Source organism: Prunus mume, unplaced genomic scaffold, assembly GCF_029339155.1.
Source record: "Prunus mume cultivar Tortuosa unplaced genomic scaffold, ASM2933915v1 scaffold23, whole genome shotgun sequence".
Classification (NCBI taxonomy): Eukaryota; Viridiplantae; Streptophyta; class Magnoliopsida; order Rosales; family Rosaceae; genus Prunus; species Prunus mume.
This window is the reverse complement of record NW_028296569.1, coordinates 1-12,972: the sequence shown is the minus strand read 5'-3', so window position 1 is coordinate 12,972 and position 12,972 is coordinate 1. Positions and strand designations below refer to the sequence as shown.

General features: G+C 36.1%; 1 pseudogene across 1 annotated transcript; it reads left to right on the top strand.

Moving 5' to 3' along the window:
• The first annotated feature begins 3,078 nt into the window (after positions 1-3,078).
• LOC107880821 ((-)-germacrene D synthase-like) lies at positions 3,079-10,222 on the top strand (annotated as a pseudogene). The gene is made up of 6 exons (XR_016123119.1): positions 3,079-3,342; positions 3,424-3,482; positions 8,373-8,661; positions 8,750-9,122; positions 9,196-9,497; positions 9,728-10,222. The product of XR_016123119.1 is annotated as a (-)-germacrene D synthase-like (transcript).
• The last annotated feature ends 2,750 nt before the right edge of the window (positions 10,223-12,972 follow it).

Here is a 12,972-nt window from a genome sequence, read left to right as displayed (position 1 = left end):
TATTAATCAAAATCAGAATTCCATGAGGCTGCATATGTCAAGAACTAGAACCAGAAGTTTTGAGGGCGCATATACATTGATTTGAATATGAAGTTCAAAGCACAATTATTAATTCAATTTAATTAGATCTACGTATTCAAACTTGAAGCTTTGAATATATGTTGATATGAACCTGAAGTTCATAGCTATTCATGAATCTTAATACTATATGTGAACCAGAAATTCATTACTCCTTTGTGCCTATTTGCCATTTGAACTTCATAGAACCTGAAGTTCTATGTCCATGGGATGAATTATCAAAAACTCAAATTTTATGATTTCATGGAAAAATATCATACTTTGAGGCACATTGAAATGGTTGGAAATCTGATTCTTCAACTTGTAGTTCTTTCTACATATTGAATCCACATTAACATTGGATTATCTTGGAATTTCATAGTGTTTAATTAATTAATTATAGAGTTATTTACATTAACAGCCCTTGAGGTTTTCGGTGTTTTCACAAAACCCCCTAAGGTTTCTATTTGTTTTCACAAAACCCCTTTTCGTTGATTCTACATCCAAAAATGTTGTGATTTCATACATAAAAACTTTTGCAAATAACAAAATTAACCTCAATGAATGTATATGCAATCAAATCTTTAAAGGCTAACTTTTTCATTTGAAGAAATTTTGAATATAAAATCATAAATTTTGGACAAAAAATCAATGGAAATGGGTTTTGTGAAAACAATTTAAGACCTAAGGGAGTGTTCATGTAATTTTCAAATTCTCATAGTGTAAATAACTCTTTAAATTATTCCTCATTTATACCACTTTACGCATTTTCATTATTATTATTTTTAGATTTAATTTAATTTAATTTATGTTGGGTTATTAGTTAATTTTGTTTTACAATGGTAATGAACCGAAAGTTGAAGATTATGATTTCATGAATCAGAAGTTTATTGAAAATATGTGAAAAGTTCAGCCACTATATAATATTTTATTTTTTAATATTTATATTCAATAATATGTGAAACTTTTGTGTTTATTGAAAATTTTGTGAAAAAACACTGTATTAAACATGAATAATATATATATATATATATATATATATGTATGTATTGTATGTTTACTTTTTAAATAAATATGTATTTTACCTAGTCTTTAAGATGTGTACGGAAAACGAAAGTATTATTGAAAAATATGTACTTATGTGTATAATACAAGTATTAAATGGAAAAATGCTAAATTCTTTATAGAGTAATAAGTAAAAAATCAAAAGAGGATAATAGAGACTTGGGTTATGGCCTAATAGTAAAGGATAATGCTCTAAACTACTCTTATCGATAAAGAAAAATCAGGGAATTTAAAAAATTAAAAAATTAAAAAAAAAAACAGTACAGCCGCCCGGCTATACTCTCTATTCAAATAAAATAAGAAAAGAACCCGCCTAGCCCGCCTAGGCGGCCGATTTTTACAAAACTTGAATGGGCATGTTTTTTTCATATTTCTTTTTCCCTGGCGGGTCTGGCATCTCTGCAAATACTAAAAAATGGAGATCATCCCTCCTGTTAGTGATATGAGATATGAATCATTCTTGGACAAATCAAAGCAGCACAAAGCCTCTTCTTCAGGGTTGGTGCTGGGAAGACCATTGTTCATCAACTCTGAGCCACTCCTTGGTTACCATAAATTAGGGTGAACCTTGGGAGTTTGCCTGCATTCAATCAATATCATCAGAATCAAATGACCAACTATCGCTCCGGTTTCAATTTGGAAAGGAAAGAGAGGAGAAATCTAAGTCACAAGCAGTAAGATTTACTCTCTTTTTTTCTCCAGTTTTTTAGATGGCATGTATGTTTGGTGACTTAATGCATTATGTTGTTTGGTTTTGGCAGTGTTAGTTATTCTTGTAGAATGCAGGCTCAGAGTTAGAGTTTATAAGAAATTATGATTCGTTGCTGTGTTAATAAAATATTAAGCATCTTTATTCATAATTTTGTCTTTTGGTAATATAGGTTTTTCTTAATTGAAAATAGGTCCCTCTGTAGTTGAGGTGTTGGTAGTCAGTTTATGTGACTTTTGATCTCATGAGTTTGATGAGAGTAGAAGTTGCCATGCTTTACTAATGCCGGTTACGAGAAGTTAATCCTAGAGAAATACTATTTGAGGTTTAGCAAGATTTAATTTTGAATCTGGTTATTTCTGCCAAATCCTTTGATTGGCTTTTCAATGCAATTAGTCGTATGGCATACAGTTCATATTCAAATTACATAGGTATTTTATACAAGTATATAGATTTGGAATTATATGAACTTGTCTACAAAACAAATATTTGAAGCAGATATTGGGATCCTTTTGGATAAACTTTGAGTTAAAACTTAAAACTAGTGGGATTAATGCGATATGATGATGAACCGAAATCATTAATGGAATTTTATAATACTGACCTGATCTGTAAAGAGCCAAACGTATGTAATAACTTAGGAATTCTGCAGCCATTTGACAACCGAAACAAATAAGTTAATGTTTTGTCAGCTGCATCCATGGACTCTTTTGCTGATTTAATTTACTTTTTGCCTTGCTTTGCATGCCAAATTATTTGATATTTACATCTGATATGCAAGTTAATCATATGATGTTTGCATTTTGCAGCTTCAGCAGCAGCACCTTTCTACAAGGAGATCCGTTTCTTGGAATTTTCAGGACCTTTTTCTCCTCTGTTGATTACGTTGATGATTCGTTTTCTCTATGCAAAGGAGAATTTGCAAGGCGTACAAAAACACCACAGCACAATATAAATTTGGCGAAAATACTTGCAATTATACAAACACACTGCAAGAATTTTTATGGTTTAGATTTGTCCAAAGGCTCTGTTCATGGGCGTGAGGCATTGTCAATTGTAAAGTTGGTGGCCAAAAATGATATGACAAAATTGTATATTTAAAACGTATAGCCGCACGGCTTTACTTGGATATTTTAACAGTATAGCCGCTTGGCTATACAATTTAAATACGAATATTTTAAGAGTATAGCCGCACGGCGATACGCTTTAAATGTGAACAAAAAGCTTGCACTCGCACATGACGGAGCTTGCAGAAGCCATTTCGCTTCTCTATCAACTCAAGCTTCGATTTGTTTTCTTCAGTTTCGGCTGCTTCGTCCTCCTTGTTCGGCCCCGAAGAAAGACCCAACCAGCCTAGGAGGCCCGCCCAGCCTCCTAGCGCCCGCCTAGCCGCCGGCCTAGGCCGATTTTTCGAAAACAGAGATTGACTGAAAGTCTGAAACCCGAAATTGAAAAAGTTTAGCTGCAAATTTGAGCTTGAGATTGAGATTGGGAAGCCGAAGCAAGCACAAGTCAGGTCCATAGATGAAGAGATCATTAGATTCTTAATTCATCTAATTCCATTTGCTGACTTGGTGTCTGTCTTCATTCAGTGGAAGGAAATGATGAAGCTATCCTATCATGGAGTATCTACGGTCTTGCCAATAACAAGGTTCGGTTTTTAGGCCCCAATCTCAAATTCTGACTATTTATTTCTGGTTTGGTTAAGCAATAGATTGATTGGTTTGGTTCTTCTTGCTTGAAACTTGATAAATCTTTATGCATTTATCCATTGATGGTTCTTCTTGGTTGGACTGCTTTTCATTCTTTGGGTATTGCATTTCTGTTATAGATTTTGACATTGATGGTTCTTCTTGGTTGGACTGCTTTTCATTCTTTGGATATTGCATTTCTTGGTTGGACTACCTATCTTCGAAAATGGAGGGGCAGAAGAGTACAAAATCAAATAGCTTACCATATTTTTGTTGCTGGTTCTTCCTCACATATAATAGCAGGGTTAGGCCTAGGATCAGCAGTCCAGTAGACAACACAGTACTGGTTACTATGATCTTTGTATTGTGTCCTTGATCTAGGAATGAAGTATTTGAAAGCAGAAGACTGAGGAGTCAGAAATTCATAAAGAAGAAAATCTTTACTTTTTATCATCCAACAAACAATTCATGCTAGTTTCTGAGACAATTCCAAAGAATTATTTTTCTAATAATGTCAAAAGTTTTCTGGCTCTATCTTGTTTCTAATCATGTCACTGTTGGAAGATTTCTTTCTTCTTTTTTCCTTGGTGGCTTTTATTTTTCTTTCAAACTTTGTTTTAAACAGCAAGATGACTCCATACCTAGTTATGATGAAGCCATTCTTCTGTAAATATCTTGCCCATTTATATTGGAATATCTTATATCAATCAGATCGCTGAATCACAGCAAGCACCCCCTTCCTCCATCTCAGATATCCAAATTTGAAAAAGCGGTGCAGGAGCAGTTGTTCATGCACATCATCTGACATTCCTTGAGGTTCATACTTGTGTTATACCAGGATTGTTCTGTACTTGGCAATTTCACCCCAGAGTACTTCTTAAAGATGTCTCCACTGCAATTCAGTTGGCTCTTTCTCACACAGCTATAGACCAATCCACCTAGTCCCAGTCTTGTTGAAAGGTCGGTATAAATCCTTTCAGGCAGCTACATTCTGTGGACTTGTCAATAATACTTGCACCATTTGGACCACATATTCCATATTTACCACAGATGTCAGTCGTTGTTGCTATTAGATAAACGACCCAACCTTGGTTTCCATCACTCCCGATGTAGCTCAGCCCAAATCCATCTTGAGTTGACTCCAGCCTGAGAAGAGTTGAGCTGTTGAGAAGCTTATAACCATAATATACTTCATCATCATTATCCAACACAAAATCATATGTTGGATTTAAATTATGCATCCCAATTAATTGGATTCCATTCCATGGTGCAGTCCGATATTTTATAACAGAACCCTCCCTCAGAATTAATTCATGGTATCCATAAGGACCAAGTTGATATGCATAAGTCCTTGAGAAGGATCCTGGGGGTTTTTCCAGGGTGTAAGATGCCAATTAAAACATGTGATTTTGTTCCTAACAAGCTTCATACCTGGTATTAATGTATCACCTGGGTAATCAAAACTCTGCCTTAAAATATTATCACGGTCATTATGACCATTGCCATATATCACAACAAGATTTCCGGAATCCAAAAGATGTGCCACTGGATTCTTTGCAGAACTTGATGTGTTGGAAGACCTGAAGTGCTCTTATGGTCGACAGGGACAAGAATTCCAGGGCTGCTCAACTTGTTTACACCTGATGAACCAGTGAGGGGTGTGTTTCTTTTAGTCTACAATAGCTAGAGTCTTTTGGTTATTTACTTACTTTGCTGTGAGAGGAGAAAGAATTTTGTGGGTTGCGAAAGTGATCGGTGGGTATGAGGATGGCAGATTGCGAGATTGGAAGAGAGAGAGGAGACAGTGATAAGTTGGGGTAGTGAGAGAACGGTGTTTATGTTGCCAAATTAAAAAGAATAATGCTACTCTTATCATATTTTGTATACTACATTTCCATACTACATGATGTGGCACCTTATTTTGGACATGCCACCTCATTTAATTTCATTTTATGTTTTTAATTTTTTAATTAAAAACCTTAGTAAAAAAATTGATTAGATCTTACGGTTTATTCTCCACTCCATCTCTTTCTTCTCTCTCCCACCGCTGCAGCCTCCTCCCTTCTTGTCCTTCTAGCCATTCTCCGTTCTCCATTCTTTTAGTTGATTCTTATTTGATTTCTAGCAAACCATCTTTTCTTTCCTTTTTACTTTTATTAAAGAATGATTTTATCTAATTGTTTCATTCAAAATTAAACGTGTCGAAAGAAAGAAAAATGTCTATATCATGTTAAGGGTTATGGGCCATTGTTCATGGATGAAAGTTCTCAGATCTATCTACGATGATTGGTTTTTTTAATTTACTCTTTTGTATCTTTTGTGATTTTTTTTCCATTTGTTCTGGAAATTAAGGAGGAGGGATGGAGGATGAAGGGTTTGGGGTTTAGAGGTACTTTTAAGAGGGAGGAGGAAATTGATTGAGGGAGACGGAGAATGGTGGAGGAGGAGGACGCAAGAATATGAGAAGTCTGACAAATTTTATTATCTATATATATAAAGCAAAATGTAGAGAATTGTGAAACATTTAAAATACCAGAAAATGTCATTGGTTAATACAAACATTAAGAATTGACATTATTAATTAAATGAAGATAATATGGTAAATTCACAATTTTTCATATTAAAAAAAATTAAAATTAAAAGAAAAATCAGATTAATTACATGGTTTGGTCTACCAAACATTTTTATCACACAAAAAAAAAAAAAAAAAAATTTAGTCACTCAATTTTACACAAAAATTCAATTTCATCATTAGGAAAAAAAAAAATTAAGCCTAGTGACCAAATTGAAATTTCATGCAAAACCAGTGACAAAAAAAAAAACCCAATATATATAATCTATTTATAAAAAGAGAAAGACAGAGAATGATAAAATATTCAAAATACTAAAAAATGCCCTTAGTTAAAAAAATATATTAAGAAATGAACATATTCATTACATTTAAATTGACTTACTAATATTTAAAAATAAAATATTGATATATATATATATATATATAAACTCTAATTGGCATGGGGCTAGTATATATAGAAACTATGATCTCTCTTTATTAATTACAATTGTGTATGGGCACCATTTGTGTAGCCTTGTAATGGCATAATATTATAGGCACGAAAATATTAATTCATGAGGCTTACTGCTTCTCTTGCGTAGTGGATGCTATATAAGTTTCCCTCATTCGCAAGATTTGCTTCAAATTCAACATAAACATCCAATAGTGCCTGATAGCAAACTTTTTAGACACTGTTTTAAACCTTTCATCATAGGGGTTTGAGGCTGATCCGATGCAAGTGAAACTTGAACAGACATTGTTTTGCTAAAGAATCTGGAAGAGATCGAAGGTAGAGAATAATGATCTTAATTGCTCAAGGATTGGTGTGAGTTGAAGAGTTATGGTTCTTACCTATTGATAGTCAAAGCGTCTGTCTTTGTCTCTCCCTCACCCTCTCTAACCTAGAAAGGCACAGTTGGAATACCCAACTTGTGTTAAACATGGATCCCAACGGAGAGATTGTTTAATTTCTGTTGTGATTCATATTTAACACATGTTGAGTATCTTCCAGCTGTGCCCTTCTATGGATATATAGCTAGATTACAGAGGGTGAGCGAGAGACAAAGACGCTTTCACTATAAATAGGTAAGAACCATAGCTCTTCAACTCACACCAATCCTTGAACAATTAAGATCATATTCTCTACCTTCGATCTCTTCCAGATTCTTAACTAGCAATACAATGTCTGTTCAAGTTTCACTTGCATCGGATCAACCTCAAAGCCCTAAGGCCACTCCTAATGATATTAATCGACGTTCTGCTAATTTTTCTCCGAGCATTTGGGGATCTCATTTTCTGTCATATGCCTCTGTGGTAGCCTAATACTATATAGGTACTTCGTATCTGCAACAATTATTTTGAATATGTATATATATATTTTTAAAGGACAATGCTTGGCTCCTGATATATCAGGAGCCATTCCTCCTCAATACAAGACATGGCCTTCTTAAAAAACGACACATGTTTGTTTGTTTGGTTTTTTTTTTTCACTGACTCTCCTCTTTTTTTTTTGGTTGGACAAATCCCTATCTCTTCTCACCCGCTCTCCTCTCCTCCCCCAGCTCTCTCTCTTCTTTCATCTCCCCATATGTGTCTCTTCCCATGTTTTTTTTTTTCACCGACTCTCCCTCTCTCTTCTCACCCACCCTCCTCTCCTCCCCAAGCTCTCTTTTCTCTCATCTCCCCATCTCTGTCTCTTGCCATGTTTCTTTTTTCTTTTTTTCTTTTTTTCTTTTTTGTTTCACTGACTCTCCCTCTCTCTCTTCTCACCCACTCTCCTCTCCTCCCCCAGCTCTCTTCTCTTCTCTCCTCATCTCTGTCTCTTCCCCTGCAACTCTTTAGAAGAAATTTTCAGCCCCTCTCTTCCTATCGCTGCTCCTCCATCATCATCATCATCACCCATACACTATGTATTGATTTCACTCCTTTTTAATTTTTAATTTTATTGAGCTATTTAATGGGGAGTTTTGGAAATTTTGGGAATGGTGGAAGAAAGAGATGGAGAGATGGAGAGATGAGAGGAGAGAGCACGGGAGGAGAGGAGAGGCGAGTGGGTGAGAAGAGAGAGAGAGAGAGTTGGTGAAAGAAAAAAAAACAGGTGTCATTTTGTAAGAGGCTACAACTTGTATTGAGGAGGAATGGCTCCTGATATATCAAGAGCCAAGCATTGTCCTTTTTTGAATGAATAAGGGGGAATAAATATGTATATTTTCATATTACTAAAGATTCATGGTTTAAATTTGCATGAACCATGCTGAAGTTCCTATCTTTTTAATGGCCTGTCAATCTGTTTTTGTAGGAAACAAACATCAAAGCTAAGCAACGTGCCCAAGAACTGAAGGAAAAGGTGAAGATGATCTTAATGGCTCCAGTTAAAAAGCCTTCACAAAAATTGGACTTGATTCAGGACATTCAGCGCTTAGGTGTTTCTCACCATTTTGAAAATGAGATTGAGGAACTTCTGCAGCAAATTCACAACAGCTCCCATGACAGTACTGAGCCTGGGGACCAAGAAACTGATAATGAGCTTTACACTGCAGCGCTCCGATTTCGATTACTCAGACAACAAGGTTATAATATTTCGTGCCGTACGTAACCCTCATGGTTTGTCTTATAATTATGGATTAATTTTCTTCCTCTGATCATGGCTTGTTTTAAAAATGCCTCATGATGCAGATATATTCAATAATTTCAAGGACAGTGATGGGAAATTTAAGGAATCCCTGGTGAATGATGTAGTAGGACTTTTAAGCTTGTACGAAGCCACACATCTTAGGACCCACGGAGAGGATATACTTGATGAGGCCTTAACCTTCACCACCACTCATCTTGAATCTGCAACGCACCGTTTAAGCCCCATACTTTCGAAACAAGTCACTCATGCCATGTACTAGCCATTCTGGAAGGGCTTGCCAAGACTAGAAACAAGGCATTACCTGTCTCTCTATCAGGAATGCGATTCACAGAAATAGACTCTCCTGAATTTCGCAAAGCTGGATTTCAATCTACTGCAACAAGTTCATCAAAGAGAACTAAGTGAAATTTCAAGGTTAATGAATTATATATTGTCAATCAGTTTTAATCTCCTATTTACATTAGCATAATGTAATTAATTCATGCAGGTGGTGGAAGGACTTAGAGTTTGTAAACACGCTACCTTTTGCAAGAGACAGAGTAGTTGAGAGCTACTTTTGGGCTTCGGGAGTACACTCTGAGTTTGAGCCTCAATATTACATTGCTAGGATAACACCATGCGAAGTTATTGCTTTGATAACCATCATTGATGACATCTATGATGTGTAAAACTCAGTCACTAAAAATGTTTTTTTCCCCTACATTTTCCATGGATTGGGTGTTCGACGACCCTAAGATGGTAAAGGCTGCATCATTAATTGGTAGAATCATGAATGAACTCAAATCCCACTAGGTACTTTTATATATCAAAAGTGCTAATTAAAATAACAGTATAGTTTATTTGAATTATAGAGAACTTGAGATAGATCTCAAAACCAAACTTCTAACTTCAGGTAGATCCAAAAATTTAACCAAAAGTTGGTTTAGTTCACACAGCATTTTGTTGTTGTTGATCTAAGTCCTTTACCTCGTACATGTATAAGATAAAATTACTTTTATTTATTTATAATTCTAATGTAGACATTTGTTTTTTTCGTTTCTAAATTATTTGAATTGTCCCCCATAACTTACACCCTTTCAAGCCTTAACCTTCAGAGAGGACATGTTGCCTCAGCTGTGAAATGCTACATGAAAGAATATGGCGCCACAGAAGAAGAAGCAAGTATCGAACTAAGCAAGCAAGTGAATAATGCGTGGAAGGACATAAACGAAACGTGCATCCAGAACACCACCATCCCCATGCCCCTGTTACTGCGAATTTTGAATCTTGCACGTGTGGTTGAAGTTTTATACAAGCATGGTGATGGCTTTACTGATGCTGGAATTTTTCTCAAGGATTCTGTAGTTTCTCTGTTTGTAGAACCTGTGCCCCTATAGGCCTAGAATTTGAACTTGTCCTTTGTTGGAGCATAAAATTTCTAGTCCTCCAACAAGTAATCTTATGTCCTTGTTGAGAAGCCGATCACCATACTTCACTTGCCACAAATGAGAGAGAAGGGAGTACCTGCAAGAGAACACGCAGATGCCTAAATCAGTGTTTAGAAATATCATAGTAGAATCAGAATATCCCTTACCCAAGTCCTGTCGTAAAATAAGGAGCCAGTCTTCCACGATTGGAACCATTATTTGAATTAATTAGTTTGGTCTTTCTGCGAAAAAGATAAGATGAAGAAAAAATTTACGTGCTCAACTTACCTTGGGATACACGACAATTCCTCTCTTCAACAAGCAGAACAAATTCTCCAAGATCTTTCTCAGACTAGAAGGTAGAGAAGTTAAGTTTGTGATGTGAGAAAGAGTGAAGAAAACCCCTGTATTTATACAAGTTGGACAACTCGGGTCAAGAAGGAATTGCAAGCTCATTCCTACTGGGAGTCCAACTCGAAGAACAATCAGAAGCCTACTCTAATTGGGAACCTGATCTTCAAAGGAGTCCAACTCATAGAATGAAGCCCAGATATAGTTGGAGAGCCCGAAAAATAATTTCATCTCCTACATACCACACAAGCGTCATGCAGAAGTTGGGAGGCATTTGTGGGAGCAAATATTTTCGTCTCCAATCACGGCATGCACGCCACGTGGAAAAGAAGATTATCTCTTAAATTAATTAATTGAACCAATTTATTTGGCCTATTAATTAATAGGGATAATATCTGAATTAATATGATATTATCTTTATTTAATAAGATAATATCATTAATTCAAATATTATCCTAATAAAGAGAAGATAATATCATTAATTCAGATATTATCCTAATAAAAAGAGATAATATCATTAATTTAGATATTATCTTCAATAAATAGATATAATCAAGTCCGACTCGATCTCTACAAAACCCTACGAAACCTTAGCCCCGAGACTCCTATAAATAGACAACTTCATTCATCATTCAAGGTACATCTAAAACTACTCCTAATACCCGAGAAAATACCCAAAGCTCTCTCCCTCTCCACTCTCCACTCTCCATATTTTCCCCACACGGCTCTGGCCACCACACATGGCTCTGGCCGCCCGGTTCACACCATACATATAACTCCGTGCCCTTTGCTTAGCTATTATTTTCCTACGAACACTCGAACTAACTTAGGCATCGAAGGGCCTTTGGCTAACACCCCCTGGGTGTGGTCTATTTACTCCGGTATTTTTTATAAGAACCAAGGAAGAGAGAGAAGGAAGATCCAAGGTTGAAGGATCTAGAAGCGAATATTTTCCTGTGAGATTATTTGCACAAACACTAGCCTCAAGAATGAAAGATAGTTAGTGAATCTTATGAATGTTTTGTGATAACATAAGATTGGTCATAAGGGTCTCAAAGATCATGCGTTAAAAAAATCACTCGAATTTTAAATCATTTAACCACTAATTTAATAATTGTCATTTTAATATTTTCTTTAAAAAGAGAAAAGGTCATACATGATATGAAAGGAAAATAAGTCTAGACAACAAAAAAGGCCATTATGTCTGATTGTTGTAGTAGCTTACTATTTTTGTTTTTATTTTTTTTAACCTTTTGCTTTCAAAGGTTAATCTTGCCATTATCACCTATTTCTTAAAAAGTGAGTAGAGCTCCATTTTGAGGACTTTTTTAAAATTGTCGACACTGCTTTTGTACCTTTGTATATGACAATATTGAATTCTACTATGTTTTATTTCTTTTAAGAATGAATTCCCATCCTTTTCTTTATTTAGATAATGACTTCCAAGCCCTCACACCACCAAATCGACCCAACTATCCAAAATCTTATCGTTTGAAGCAAAACAACTTATCTATAATAAGGATAACACTGTTTTGCTATCTCCGAGTAATAACACAATGATATGTGGAAAAGTTATCCTACCTATCATTGCGTTATTGGTCGGGGATAAAAAAAAACTTGCTATCCCCATCACATAAGAGTTTCTCTCCGTTTGAAGGGTTCCTAGACAACTTACAACGTAGGGACGATCCCTAAGAGCACCTCCACCCCAAAGGACAAGGGTAAGGCAAAGACAAGGCAATGTTTGTCAGTATTATTCATGTGAATAGTGGCAACCTTGCCTTTTTTGTTCCACCCGTAAGGGCAAGGGCAATTACTATTCACTTTAATTTATTTTCTATTTTTTATACTCAAACTATCACATCTCGGATCGGCTCTATCATAGCACGATATTGTCCGTTTTGGGCCCCTGCTCTCACAGTTTTGTTTCGAAACTCACGGGTAACTTCCAGTGGGTTACCCATCCCGAGATTTCTCTAGCCCAAACTCGCTTAACTCGGAGTTCCCGACTCGAAGCCAATGAGCTCCCAAAAGATCTCGTGCTCGATGGAGGTGGGCATATACATATAAGACACATCATCCCCTCTCCGTTGGTCGATGTGGGATGTTACAATCCACCCCTTTTAGGGGCCCGCCATCCTCGTCGGCACAATCGCACCACACGGCAGAGTGGCTCGATACCATTCTATCACATACCAGATTGGTTCCGCCGTAGCACGATATTGTCTGCTTTGGGCCCCCTGCCCTCATGATTTTGTTTTTGGGAACTCATGGGCAACTTTCCAGTGGGTCACCCATCTTGGGATTACTCTAGCCCAAACTCGCTTAACTTCAGAGTGCCCCCGACTCCGAAGTTAGTTAGCTCCCAAAAGGCATCGTGCTAAATGAAGGTGGGCATGTACATATAAAGCACATCACCCTTTCTCTGTTGGTCGATGTGAGATGTTACATAAACCATTAATTTTAATAAGATTTTCGGAAAAAAAATTTATGTTGCCACGTGTCAC